At 37.6% G+C, this 12,943-nt stretch overlaps 1 protein-coding gene across 1 annotated transcript in view; it reads left to right on the plus strand.

The window, feature by feature from the left end:
- Positions 1–5,398: 5,398 nt before the first annotated feature.
- The window catches only part of LOC150084537 (uncharacterized), a 260,732-nt gene continuing 253,187 nt past the window's right edge, over positions 5,399–12,943 (plus strand). Inside the window, exon 1 of the mRNA XM_090375300.1 lies at positions 5,399–5,503. The gene's annotated coding sequence lies outside the window, so the exon portion shown is untranslated. The remainder of the gene's footprint in view (positions 5,504–12,943) is intronic.

Raw genomic sequence — 12,943 nt, forward strand, 5'->3', positions numbered from 1 at the left:
GACGAAGTCATGCTATCCAAAATAGAAGACTAGTGGAAGAACGCCCTAAAAAAATTCGAAGGAATGTACCCCACAAGAACCCACATGATGCCTAAGCAGAGGCCAAATAAAATCCTGTGGAGAGTAACAGACCGCCTCAATCGGCAAATAATGCCACATTACCTTGACAACAATGGTGCAACGCTGGAGGCTATCCACACAGCCATATGCTGTGCTGCCATAGCAGCCACTAGGATTAATGGAAATGAAACAAGAAACCAGCAGCAGAAGAACCGAAAACAGAAAGAACCGCCAGCTTGGGAAAGAAGACTACAGCAGGAGATAGAAGATTTAAGAGTCAAGATAGGTCAGTTGACACAGTACCAACAGGGTAATGGAAGTAAGAAATTGATTGGAAAAGTGAAGAGCATCCTCAAGAGGGACAGCATACACAGCAAACATGAGACCAGAAATCAGAGAACAGGGGAATACTTGGACACAGAGAAGCAGAACCTCTTCGCACTCAGCAAGAGACTACACCGATACAAAAAGAGCTCCCAGAGTAAAATAAACAAACGAATCTTCGATGACGACCAAAGAGCCTTCTACAGGAAACTGGGTGAAGATGAGAAAGCAAGAAACAGACCACCAGATAAGAAGACGATCGAAGAGTTCTGGGGAAATATCTGGAGCAGTGAAGTAAGACATAACAGCAGAGAACCCTGGATAGAAGCAGAACGGAAGAAAACGAAGGACGAAAACAAAGAGATGAGAGAGTGGGAGATTCGAGAAGAAGAAGTAAAACTCGATCAGGAACACCCACAACTGGCGAACTACGGGAATTGATAACATCCACAACTACTGATACAATAAGCTCACCTGCACACACAAGCACCTAGCAAAGCAGTTCACTCGAATGATAAGGCACCCGGAGACAATCCCAAAGTTTATCACTGAAGGAGGCACATATCTGAAGCCTAAAGATGAAGATACAAGAAACCCGGCGAAATACATGCCAATCACATGCCTCCCAACGATGTACAAGATCCTGACCAGCTGCATAACCAAAAAGATACCAGACCACTTAGAGAGTCAGAACATAATGGCCGAACAGCAGAAAGGATGCAAGCAGAGGAGCAACATAGAAGCCGCAGTTATGGAGCAAGCCTTCAAGAAGCACCGCAACCTATGCACGACCTACATCGATTACCTCAATGCCTTCGACTCCGTACCTCATAGCTGGCTAATAGAGATCGTGAAGATCTACAAGGTCAATCAGATAGTGTCAAACTTAATAGGAACAACAATGGCGAAATGGAGTACGACCATTAAGGTCGAGAACATCACAACCAGGCTAATCCCCATTAGAAGAGGAATGTTTCAAGGAGATGCTCTGAGCCCACTATGGTTCTGTCTAGCACTCAACCCGCTATCCACCATGCTCAACGGCAGCAAGTATGGGTACAACCTGAAAGAAGCAAGAAGGAACCTGTACACCCCACACACCTGTTGTACAGGGATGACATCAAGCTCTACGCGGCAACCAAGAAGCAACTCCAGCAGCTACTCCGGATCACCAAAGAATTCAGCAAGGATCTCAGGGTGGAATTTGGTCTAGACAAAAGCAAGACCCACACACTGCACCAGGGAAAATTAGTTGGCCGAAAGTACCAGCTACTGACTGGTAAAGAGATCGAAGCTATGACAGAAGGAGAGGAAAAGTGAAATACCTAGGGATGATGTAGGCTGAGCAGTTAGAACGCAAGGAAATCAAGAAGTGTCTAACCGAAAAATATCATCAGAGACTCAGAAGCCTGTTTAAATCAAAACTGAACGGAGGGAACACAGTTAAAGCCATAAACACCTATGCAGCTCCAGTATTAACATACACATTCGGGGTCATAGATTGGACTAACACCGAGCTAGAAGATATCATGCGAAAGACAAGGACAATGATGACCAAGAGTCGCCAACACCACGCAAATCAGCAGTGGAGAGACTAACAATACCTCGGAAAGAGGGAGGAAGGGGCCTGATAAGCCTGATAGAGTAACAGAAAACAGCTTTAGTTAACCTGAAGGATTATTTTGAGAACAACACATCACCACTCCGCCAGGCCATAAGGAAGATAAAGTGGTATACCCCACTCAACCTAAGTTAGGAACTTCCTCCCGCCCAGACGGGACAAGAAACGAAGTTAGAAAGATGGGCAAAGATGACACTCCATGGCAGACACTACAATGACCACCAAGATCACATCGATAGCATTGCTTCCAATGCATAGCTCACAAGCGGGACGCTCTTCCCTGAGACTGGAGGATTCATGCTAGCCATCCAAGACAATGTAATCAACACCAGAAACTACAGAAAATACATCGCAAAGGAGCTCGCAATGTCATATGACACATGTCGACGATGCCACCTCTCCTCAGAAACGATCCAACACATCACCGCTTGGTGCAAGGTGATCACCTAGACTGAGTACCCTCATAGACACGACCAGGTAGCCAGGATAATACATCAGAAGCTAGAGAGGAAATACCAGTTGCCCAAAGAAAGTGTACCATACTACAAGTACGAACCCCAAGCAGTACTAGAGACCCGAACCCACAAGCTGTACTGGGACCGCGCCATAATAACGGATATGACCATCCCGCACATCAGACCAGACATAATCCATGTGGACAAGATGGAAAAGGCTACCTACCTGATTGACATAGCGCTGCCCAACACTAGCAATGTCCAGAAAACCCATGAGGAAAAAATTAGGAAGTACACGAACCTGAGACATGAGATCAAGGAGATGTGGCATATGCAAGAAGTATCAACTATCCCGATCATCGTGTCAACAACCAGTATGGTACCAAAGACTTTACATAGCAGCCTAGTAGTAATAGGTCTCCCAGAGAACACTTACAAGGAACTCCAGAAAGTTGCAATTCTAAACACCTGTAGGATAGTCAGAGATTTCCTCGACCAACAGTAACACCAGACATTACAACCACCCTGTGTACTTGGTAGCAATACCCGTCATAGAGTGGAGTCCCCCAATCAGGGAGAAATAATAATAATAATAATAATAATAATAATAATAATAATAATAATAATAATAATAATAATAATAATAATAATACAATACAATACAATAATAATAATAATAATAATATAATTTATTTATCAAGAGAATATGTCATCAAGAGAATAATAATAATAATAATAATTACTTGGTAGCAATACCCGTCATAGAGTGGAGTCCCCCAATCAGGGAGAAATACATAATAATAATACAATACAATACAATACAATACAATACAATTTTATTTATTAAGAGAATTCATTTACAATAAATGAACTTGTTAAGAAAAGTGAATTTCTTGACAACAAGTTGTAGTTCTTCCTTTACAAGTTTTGCACAAATTTGTTATCTTACAGAAAAGACTATGAAGTCACTACACATAGTATATTCCACAATAATAATAATAATAATAATAATAATAATAATAATAATAATAATAATTTATTTATCAAGAGAATATGTCATCAAGAGAATAATAATAATAATAATAATAATAATAATAATAATAATAATAATAATAATAATAATAACACGATACAATTTATTTATCAGGAGAATATGTTTACAATATTTAAGCTTCTGCTCGGGGAACCTATAATATTTGTTTACGGGCGCGTGTGTATGTGTTTTTCTAATTTGCGTGGGTTCTATGGTCAAGTTGTCTGCTTACTGGACGAAAAACTCGAGTTCCCGGCTGAAAAACCATGCTACCCTCGCCTGAGACTGACTGACTTAGCATCGTAAAAAGGCACATGAAAATTTTCCTCCGTCATTGACGAGAGCGCAATTTACAGATCGTATACACGGAGTAATATGGCTTTGGTCACTGATGGCTTTGGTCCTGAAACCATAATATCGCTTTGGTCCTGAAACCATACAACAACAATAACACTGACGAGATTTGAACTCAGGTCTTTTCGACATGGTGGCGGGACAGTGATGATATTAGCTGTGTTACTCGCCGGGATGAGGGTGCTCATGCGCGTATGTTCGTTGGAAGATTTGAACGCTGTGCGGACTGATGTACCAAGGGGAAATCCTACTTCCTCTGTCTGATAACTGCTGCAGCTTCTTAGCCTTAGTTGCGTCTGCTAAAATTTAAAGACAGATAAACATTGGTATACTATTTATGTGACATGCAAGCTGGTTCATCTGGGACAGATTAGATAGGAGCTTTCTAATGTGCGATAAGCTCGTAATGCTATAGATTTCAGTTGAATTCCATGTTTATTTGCTGATGTTAATCATGGGCTTTGTAGCCAAAATTGTAAAAGAGACAAGAGCTGATAAAAGTGACATGCCGTCTCATGACAGTTTTAGAAAAATATTTCTACATTGCGGAATTTTTTTCCAGACTGTACTTCATTACTTCATGTATAAACAGGCTTGCTATTATAAAATAAAAAAGTATCTTTATATTTTTTCTTTTATAATAGCAAGCAATATATGTTTTACATCAAATTTAGCATTACTTAGTTAAAACTATGGACTTGCAGTGAAAGAGAGGGCTGATGACCCTCCTATGTGTAAGCAATGCGACACCATTTTATCCGTCCAACACATTTTATGTGATTGTACCAGTTTTATAAATGCTCGTTTTACTGCTTTTACCCATCTGACTGAGCCGAATACACTCAGTCAGATTTTAAATGACAACGACAATGTGTCAGCAGTTTTTAAATTTTTAAACTCATATGAAATATACTATTTGCTTTTATCATTGTACTGATTTTATTTATTTATATGACTGTATGCACCTTTAGACGAAGTAACCTTTTTACAAGTTACCAGTCTTACCTTTTTATATTTTAACCTTTTCCTGGCGCACTATAACCTTGCTGTTTTTGCGCCACAAAAATCAAAATCAAATCAAAGCAGTGAAAGATCTATATGATGGCTGGCCTTTTAAGTTTTACTTCTAGGTTTAGTCAGTGTCTGCAAGAAATTCGTCTACAAAAAAAAAATAAGAGAGAAATTTTGATTTCTTTTTTTTTTTTTTTTTTTTTGTGTGTGTGTCGCCATTTCATTGATGTATTGTTTATCCTGTAAAAGTTTCTTTTGCTGCCACACGTGAGATGTGCAGGGAAACAAGTGCCAACCGTTTGCGCACGCGTTGTGTGTTCTGTGAAGAGGTTCATGTTGTTTTCTTTTAAATGTCGTTTTGGACCGTATGTTTTCGTCTTAGATAATAATATTTAACATTTTTGAAGAATCGTACAAGAACAACATTTACCTAAAGATGTTATTTGCTGAATATATACGTATGCGTCTTTTTATAAAATTTAATTTTTGTCTTTATCAAATTTCCTTATATGATTAGCACCACCTGCTTCTCAGGTTAGGAATACCATACTGACAGATGGTAGAGACCGAGATCAGAGAAAGTGTAAGGAATATAGTCTATTTTTAGCATAGGTTACTATGAAGAGTTCATTAGGAACATGAAAGGTAAGACTGTTTATCACATTTTTATGTAGGATTAAATTTAATTACAGTTTTGTTTCCAATTTATTAAATGTGAAGAATACCATTATAAGCCTGGATATTAGGAAAACATTTCTGTGTTATTAATTTTGTAAAAGCGTGTCGCCTACTTGTCAGTAATCAGTGAAAGTGAATAACTATTGTAGGAGAAATGTATTTCTAATATCCACAAAAAAAAAAAGAAGAAGAAAAGCATAAACTGATGTTTTACAAAAGATTAATGTTACTATTTTTACCATTACAAAAATATAGAACTTTACTCATTATTGAGTACAGTTAAAACTTAATAAATTGACCATTTCCATTTTCAAACTTGATAAGTTTATCTTATGTAGACATTTTAAACATCAAAAGAGTTCTTTACAAGTAGGTTAACATGTGACATGGAAAACGTTTATGAGAAGTAAGGTCACATTAGGTCTCAAATGCATGCACACCAGTTTATCCAAACTTGTTTACATGCATTTTCAGTGATAAATTATCCAATCATAATGAAACTCTGTCAGTATTCTGTAGACATAATTTATTTTACATTTTCATGGTATTGATAATTTAGATTTATAGCTATGTTGTGCATGTTCATAGTGACATGTACTAGTGATTAGTTATACATCATATTTGGTATCAATTAATATATTATTGATTTCATTTTTAAATATAAGTTAAATGGTTAGATTAGGGTAGATTAAGTTATACATCTGCTCTGCTGTAATAATGTTACAGCAGAGTAGATACATAAACTGGATTAATCATTATGCAAAAATGCAAGTTCTACAAAGGTACCTTGGTTGACTGACCAAGGTACCTTTGTTTATTTGTTGTTTGCAAAGGATATAAAGGGAGGATAGGTATCCAAACTTCTATGGACTATGCAAATGAATTTGTGCTTGTTTTAAATCACTCTTTCAAAACTTCTGATGTCAACGTTTGCTCAGATCGTGTCGGTGAAATTATTCTTGTAGGAATAGATTCCTTTATCCCACACTCTACTTTGAAATCTTGTCCTTTATCTAAACCTTGGTTTTCCAATAAATGTGCTAAGGCTGTTCAAGAGAAGAATGTTGCATATCGTAATTGGCTTCTTTCTAATTCTTCAGTTTCATTTTCTGCCTACACCAAAGCTCGCAACAATTGTAAAGCAGTTATTAATCAGTCCAAACTAGAGTTTGAACAGGCTAAGAGTAGAAAACTTGCTTCTTGCCCTAATGCTAGCTGAGCATTCTGGTCTCTTATCAAAGCTATTGGCCGCAACTTTTGCCTATCTCTGCTCCCACCTCTGTCCAAACCAGACGGTTTTGTTGTCACTTCAGACAAGGATAAAGCTGACCTGCTAGCATCCCATTTTTCTTCCAACTCATGTATTAATGATCTTGGTAAAACACCTTCCACCATTCCCAACATGCTCCATTCATTGCCTCCTGTGGTCTTCTGTCAAAAGGATGTCAGAAGGATTTTGATGATTCTTTATGTTAAGAAAGGTCCTGATGGTATTTCTCCACTTGTTCTCAAAACCTGTGCCCCTGAACTTACTCCTATTCTTTGCCACCTTTTTTCACTTTCTTATTCCAAAGGTGTTTTTCCTTCTGCTTGGAAATTTGCTCATATCCAGTCAGTTTCTAAAAAGGGTGACAAATCCCTCCTGTCCAATTATTGTCCCATTGAAATTACTTCTACTCTTTTTAAAGTAATGGAGAAATCAATTAACAACCAACTCTTAAACTACCTAGAAACCTTCCGTCTGATTAACGATCGCCAATATGGATTCCATTAGTGTCGATCCACTGGTGTTATTCTGGCTTATGTTACCCATTTATAGACTAATTCAATGGAAAGGTTTGGTGAAACACAAGTAGCTGCTCTTGACATCTCAAAGGCTTTTGATCGTGTTTGGCATAAAGATCTTCTAAACAAGCTTCCATCTTATGGTTTGCCAACTGTTTTTTGTAATTGGTTATCCAGTTTTCTCTCTGATCGCTCACTGAGGGTGATGGTAGATGGCTCTCTGTCTTCTAACTTCTCCACTAATGCCAGTGTCCCCCAAGGTTCAGTTCTTTCCCCCACTCTTTTCCTCCTCTATAATAATGACCTTCTTCCCTTGACTGGAAATCCTATCCATAGTTTTGCCAATGATAGTACATTGCATTCCACTTTCCATTTTGTGAAACCTTGCCCTGCTCAATCAGCTTCAACTTCTCAAAAATCTGCTACCAATTCCTTAAATGCTGATCTTCAGGTAATTCTCCAGTGGGGCAAAGACAACTTAGTGGATTTTGACCCTTTGAAAGCTCAGTCTTGTCTTATATCGCCCAAAAAAGGATTCTTCTGCTCCTATGCCTATCTTTAGTGACACTCCGATTTCTAGGCAAAATGATATATCTCTTTTGGGGATCACCCTGACTTCTAATATCTCTTGGCACAAGCACATTAGAAATATTGCTTCCTCTGCATGTAAAAAACTGGGTTTTCTCTTTCACTCTCGGCGTTACTTTTCTTCCAAACAGCTGCTCACTCTGTATAAATCGCAAATCCGCCCTGCCATGGAATATTGTTCCCACATCTCGGGTGGTGCCCCCAAAACCTCTCTCAGGCTTCTTGATTCCATTCAGAAGAGGGCACTTATGTTAATTAATGATTCATCTCTAACAGAGTCTCTCCACTCGCTGTCTCATAGACATACTGTTTCCTGTTGCATGCCTCTTCTGCAGATGGGCACTGGGAATTATAGAAGCCAATTCTTTTGAATTGGCTTCTATAATTCCCGCTCTCTCTTTCAAAACAGTCCAAACACGTGTCACTACCAGCCAACATCCATTTACTGTCCAACTTCAAACTCACAAAACGAACTTTTTATCTTCCTCGTTTATTCATTCAACTGCCGTTTTCTGGAGCAACCTTCCTTCATACGTATTTCCTGAAAATTACAGTCTACAGAAGTTCAAGTCCAATGTCAACAAATATCTTCTTTCATCTTCTTAACCTCCAACTCAAGCACGGTACTAAGTACTATAGGTTCTAATACCTCTCATGTTTGGGGTTTTACATAAAAAAAAAAAAAAAATCAGTTGATGGATACTTGGACATAATGATGAGGTATGATGCTTAGATAATCTTGTGAAAGATAAATTCCTGAATCAGGACACCAAACCAGCACTTCATTATCTAGTTACCAGATGTGTATAGAAAAAATGCTGAGAGATTCTTGCAAATTATATTAAAAAAAAAGAAACCTATGGAAAAAAGTTGAACCAATGTTCAGAGGAAACAGAAAGATCTTTGAATCCATGTACATGTAAAAATAATTTCAATTTTTCAGAAAACATTCTGCTACTGAGTAAACTCTTTAAAAATGATAGATAATCTGAGTTATGTCTCACAGAATGAAGTGAAAATTATGAAACATTACTTAAGAAGTCTGCATTCCTGTGGGATAAACATTTCAGTATTTATTTGTTGAAATTTGTGGAGGAAAAATGTTAATAAAAATTGTTTTCAAGAAGTATTGGTGCAGTTTAATTTATACAGCGATATATTATTGAATTGTTAAATTATTCTCCATTTCATTGTTAGCTGATCTCAAAAAGCACAACTACATCCAAATATTAATATTGCATTAGGAATATATAGTACTTCTGTTTACCTGTGCTAGAGGCGAAAGTGATTTGAAAAATGATCTCTTTTTTCTTTGGAGAATTGAAATTACAGTAAACTCTATAAAATCTCACACTACAATCTGGAATACTTTTACTTCAATAATCCATATGAAAAAGGGTGATATTTCTCTCTTAGATTTTTGCAGGTCTGTCTTGTCCTTTCATCTGATCTGATTGGTTTTTTCAGCTAGCAGGATTTAAATTACATGGATAATGCAATGGTTTTAGCTCTCAGAAGAAACTTGTCTTTTCAGTGAGTTTGTACTACTTTGAAAGAGATGTTCTTGCCAAAGGTTAATTAGGTATTTGTATAAAAGATGAGACTGCTCTGATAGCTTGTTTCAGGACTAACTGGTCCCTCACCAGATAGTGGATGGTCTCTGGTAACAAAGTGCATATGAAACAGTTGCAAAGATGTTCAACGTGTTATATGAAACCACGTGTTATATGAAATCAGTTTACAAAGTTGTAATATAGCCAAAGCTATCTTGAAAGCAGTGCAATGTCAGGGAAACTCATAAAAAAAAGGCATGTTTGTTCTACTGTGAGAGTTAAGACTCTCTCTCTCTCTCTCTCTCTCTCTCTCTCTCTCTCTCTCTCATTATCTATGCTTTTTAAAATACTGCTGACTAAAAAACAGATGAAAGGACAAGATAGTGATTATAAATGTTTACAGGTATAAATAAGTTCTGTTGTTTGTTTATAATATTTATTGAAATGGGCTCCTATAAAAGTGCCCAACCAACAAAGTATACCTCTCTAAAATCTGTAAAACTGTAAAATCCAGCACCTCTCAGGGTGCCAGATTTTTAAGGGTTTACTGTAACAAAAAATTACATAAGAACAACTATGGTTGAAAATGGACTCTCAAACCTTGCAACATTTGGTGTCAAGGTCAACACAGCAAAAAATTTAAAGGTTGCAACATAATTGATAAGTTACATATGGAAATATTGATTTTAGGTTTCTTTAAATGGCAATTATGGATGAGCATATTAATAAACATCCCTCCCCCACCAAGAGAAACTAGAACAAAAAAACAGACAAAATTATGACATAAAGAATATAAACTTATGTCAAAAAAATTACATTAAAATTATATTTTATTTACAAGAATAATGATTTTGGAAATAAGTGGTGGTTTCATCTGCTAGTGACAGTATTTTGAATGGTACATAAATCATCTTGATGCGGCATTCAGTTTAAGAATTAGAGTGCCTTCAAACCCACAATTCACGAGCAGTTATGTAAGAGATTTTTTCCATTTGTGTGTGGGGTGGCAAAGCAGTTTAGGCCATGAAGTGTCCACATGTGATCTGTAATTGTGTATATTCTTTGGTACATTTTACTGCTTTGCTTCATGAAAAAGTCAAGTTTCTGTGAGGTGAAACTAGGATGTATACCTAGGGGAAGCAGTGCCCCCAGGCCTCCAATTGGAAAGGTACCAAATCAAAAGGGGGTGGGGTCTTTCAGTTCCAGCAAGGAAGACTTGGTATGTGACATTAATTCTTGCACTGGCACAGCTTCTCCTAATGGAGGACTGCTGTACAAATTTGAGCAGCATGGGAATGGAGGCAAGTTGCTGCTGTGGATAAGGGATGGTTGAGTGGCAGAAAGGTGGGGATGGTTATAAATGGGCATTGCTTTTTTTTGGACTAATGTTTTAGCAGAGTTCCCTCAGGGTTCAGTGCTGGACACCTTACTGTTTTCGGTATTTATTAATAATATTGATGAGGATATATCAAGCTTATTCATCAAAGGTCAGCAGGGTGTTTGGTAACAGGAATCAGGGCATACTCTGTAACAAGAACCAGAAAAATTAAACGGTCTGAAAAGTGGCAATTGAAGCTTAATATTGATGGTGCAGGGTACTGCATATTGGCAGCAATAATCCCAGAATAACATAGCAATTAGGTGGCACCACTCAAGGTGGTGGAGAATGAAATACCAAGGGGAATTGTACAGTATCCAACATGAAGTTTTCTGAGTAGCAGACAGGCTTTTAGTACAACTCATGGAGTGCTGTCGGTGATATACAGGAATTTTGCCAACAGGGACAATGAGTGATTATCCTGTTGTAAAGGCAGTGGTTAGTCTACATCATGAGTACTGCAAACAGATCTGGAAACCTCATTTAAGAAGAATATGTATGTGTTGTAATGGGTGCAGAGATGAGCACAACATTAATCAAGGACCCAAAAGGTTATCCTTACTGTAAAAGACTTCAGAATTGTGAATTGCAAAATATGTAAACTTGGCAAGTCTGAGGAGACCTGATTGAAGTATTTAAGGCTTTTAATGGATTGAGTAACTAAATGCTATTGGCATCCTAACTCTTTATTGGACAACACACACATAAGTGGACATAAATTTAAGTTGAAAAAGGTTGGTTGTAGGCTAGATGTGTGAAATTTTGTTTGAATAATTTTTGGAGGGGATGGAAAGATGTGCCAGACCTACCAGCCCAGCCATCCCCATCCCACTTCCAGAAGTACCAGTCCAACTATTCATTAAATTTCCTCAGACTATCTTCCTTGACTATCTGGGGAAGCAGTTTATTTTGATGGTCAACAGAATGCTGATGAAACATTAACTTTCTGAGTACCAGTTTTCCATTCTTACCCCCTCCTCTAGTTTTTTTGGCCAAATTTTAATGCAAAAGTTGTACTATTGTTTATTTTGCTTCTTCTTTTCCGCTTTATTGCCTTAAACATTTCAGGTAGGACTTTTTCGGTGTAAGTGATTTCTGGCTTTTCACACCTTTTGAAAAAAGGCCTGAATTTTATTTGCTTAAAGATAGGAAAAATTTTAATGGTTTTTTTTTAAACACTGCTAAAGAGTTAATCAGTTTGAGGTGAGCATTGCTAAGGCCAGATTTACCAGGGCATAGTGGAGTTATCGCTCCAGGCTTCCCAAGATCATGTATTCTGTGGACCAATGCAATTACCCTAAAGAGAAAATTAAAAACCTCTTTTGCATTTAATATTTGTGTCCCAGGCCTCCAGACTAGTTCAGTCTGGCATTGATAATAACAGCCACAGTATATGATACCTCACAGCTTTAGTTGTTTTGATATGAAAACAGTATCAGTCTGTTCCACCCCTAAGATTATTATTATTATTAATAGCCTTATGGTGCAAGGAAGCCTAAGGCTTATGCTGCACTAGGCATAAAAAAAAAAAAGAAAAAAATTCTGAATTACCTTTTGAGAGAGAGAGAGAGAGAGAGGGAGAGAGAGGGGGGAGTAGAAGGGAATCACCAAGAAGGAGAAGAATGATGATGACCAGCTCAGCACCCTGGGTGTGCTAAGCCCATAATCACCAGATGTTGAACCTGTGCCGAAAATAACCACAAATCCACTACGCCATTTTCGGATGGTCCACAATCATCTGTGGAGATAATCTTATGGAGATCTTTGCCACGATTGGTGTCCATGAGCAACGCCATTCTCATATCAGCAGAAGCTAAAGCGGAGCTATCATTAAGTCGACGTCCTGGGGTTTGATAACAAGTTCTTGAGCTCTATAACCTGTCTTTCAGAGTCTCGAATATTGATGATATATTAACATTAGTAGAGGAAGAAAGCAAGCTTATACAGCATCAGCCAAAAAAAAAAAACCTTCCCATTTCACCCATCCATTCTCTCCAAATGTTTGTCAAGTTCTGCCTTGAATTTATTTAAGCTGCCAACTTCCACAACAAAAGATGGAAGTTTGTTTCAGCAGTATCTGGCTAAAGGCTAATTTCCATCTAT

Source organism: Mastigoproctus giganteus, chromosome 6, assembly GCF_048544385.1.
Source record: "Mastigoproctus giganteus isolate SK-2022 chromosome 6, ASM4854438v1, whole genome shotgun sequence".
NCBI lineage: Eukaryota > Metazoa > Arthropoda > Arachnida > Uropygi > Thelyphonidae > Mastigoproctus > Mastigoproctus giganteus.